Source organism: Penaeus vannamei, chromosome 30 (genome assembly GCF_042767895.1).
Source record: "Penaeus vannamei isolate JL-2024 chromosome 30, ASM4276789v1, whole genome shotgun sequence".
Taxonomy (NCBI): Eukaryota; Metazoa; Arthropoda; class Malacostraca; order Decapoda; family Penaeidae; genus Penaeus; species Penaeus vannamei.
In genome coordinates this window covers 26,659,788-26,662,287 of record NC_091578.1, presented here as the reverse complement: position 1 = coordinate 26,662,287, position 2,500 = coordinate 26,659,788, and the positions used below count along the sequence as shown (strand labels likewise).

Here is a 2,500-nt window from a genome sequence, read left to right as displayed (position 1 = left end):
TTACTAAATAGACAATTATGACTCACAAAAGAAGTTTTTTTGGAAAGCAAATCATATATTCCTACACACTGTCAAGACTATTCAGAAAATAAGACAAAAATATATGAAAAAAGCAAAAGAACAGAAAAGTATGAACAATGTACAATGTTCTTGAACGTCTTGGAGATATTTCATGAAGAGAAAAATGTTAAAAGTTGTTCTTCCAGCAAGCAATATCCTTTATGTAGAAAATTTCAAGAACAGCTTGTCATTTCTGATCTTCGAAAAAAAAGGGGAGAGAGAAAGAAGGAAAAGAAAAAGAAAAAAAGGAATATCTTGTTAATGGTCTGGTATTTCTTGCACTTTTAAGAGGAAGAGAAATCATGTTAGGAAAGTTTTGAAGATCATTGTTATTGTTATTTTCACTGTTATTTTTTATTGTGATTATTATTGTCTTGCCGCTGATATTTCTGAGACTTTATTATTATTATTATTATTAATTATATTATTATCATTATATTCATTTTATTATAATTGTAATTATAATAATCATTAGTAGTATCATTATATTCATTTTTATTATAATTATAATAATGATGATGATCATGATTATAATTATGAGTATTATTATTGTTACTATTATTGTTATAATTATCATTATCATTATTACTAATACTGTTATCATTATTATAATAACAATAATGATAATTATTATTATTATTAACAATATTATCATTATTATTATCAATACCATTATTATTATTATTATTATTATTATTATTATTATTATTATTATTATTATTATTATTATTGCTATTATTATTATTATCATCATCATTATTATTCTATCATTATTATCATTATCTTTATCCTTACCATCACCATCATCATTAATTTCATTGTTATTATTACTACTTTCATCTTTACAATTATCATCACCATTAATACTATCATAATAACCATTATCAGCATTACTATAGCAGTATCATAATTACCATCATGATTATCATTATCATCATCATCATCATTGTTATTACTATCACTAATGGAGTGATAATCTTATTACTATTACATCATTATCATTATGATCATATTCCAAATTATTATCATTATTTTCCAATTCCGTCTTTTAAGAACACTCATCAATATTTTTCAGTCTTCGCCATTAAGTGAAAAATGGGTATTCTAAAAAAAACAAAAACAGATATCAGTGCAAAACCTGATTAATCCATGAAAATAAAACTGATATTTTAAGACTAATAATAACAGTAAAACAGCGAAAAGAATTATTAATTATTATCAATTAAAAACAAACAAACAAAAAACATATTTGGGATGAGGGAAATAATGCCAATAACGATAATTTTAAGATTAATCGTGATAGTAATGATAATAATGGAACTTCATCAAGATTATGATCGTGACTATGATTATCATTGCCATAACCATTATCGTTATCATTATCATTATCATTATCATTATCATTATCATTATTATTATTATTATTATTATTATTATTATTATCATTATTATTGTAGTTATAATTATCATTATTATCATTATCATTATTGTTATTATTATTATTATTATTATTATTATTATTATTATTATTATTATTATTATTATTATTATTACTATCATCATCATCATCATCATCATCATCATCATCATCATCATCATCATCATCATCATCATCATCATCATCATCATCATCATCGCCATCGCCATCGCCATCATCATCATCAATATCAACATCAACATCATCATCACATTTATTCTTATCATTGTTATCCTCATTATTAATAGCATTAATCTTCCATAATTATCATTATCATCATCATCATCATTCTTACCTCTATAATATTGAAACACGAAATACACTAAGAGATAAGAAACACATGAATGAGATCGTCTTTAGGGTAAATTTTATATAAAGTAATCAGACTAGTATTAATATAATTATCTACGCTACCAAAATGTCATACATTGTTTTTTTTTTGTTGTTATTATTCTTATTGATAATTTTATTTAATTTGGTAATAGGAATTGTAGAAAACCAAGATAATTATGGGAATGATGGTACTAATATCTCATTAATGTAATTGCTAGATAATGAAAAAAAAATGATGGTGAATATCATTGGAATGGTAATGATGATAGTAGCAACGAATAATGATGATGATGATGATGATTCATATTACCTTTATTGGTATTATTGTATCATTATTTTATTGTTATTATTATTATCATTATTATTTTCTTTATCATCATTATCACTATTTCTATCATTATCATTATTGTTACCTATATCATTATAATTTTTATATGTAATACTTATTTTTTATTGTTATTATTATACCATCATCATCATTATCATCATCATCATCATCATCATCATCATCATCATCATCATCATCATCATCATCATCATCATCATCATCATCATCATCATCTCTAGTATCATTATCATCATTCTTCCTATCAATATCACCATTATCATCGTTATGATATATATTGCAGT

At 22.8% G+C, this 2,500-nt stretch overlaps 1 protein-coding gene across 1 annotated transcript in view; it reads left to right on the top strand.

Moving 5' to 3' along the window:
* The window catches only part of LOC113811760 (carbonic anhydrase-related protein 10), a 16,748-nt gene extending 16,276 nt beyond the window's left edge, over window positions 1-472 (top strand). Inside the window, exon 4 of the mRNA XM_070143381.1 lies at window positions 1-472. This exon is cut by the window's left edge and continues 239 nt beyond it. The gene's annotated coding sequence lies outside the window, so the exon portion shown is untranslated.
* Window positions 473-2,500: the final 2,028 nt, after the last annotated feature.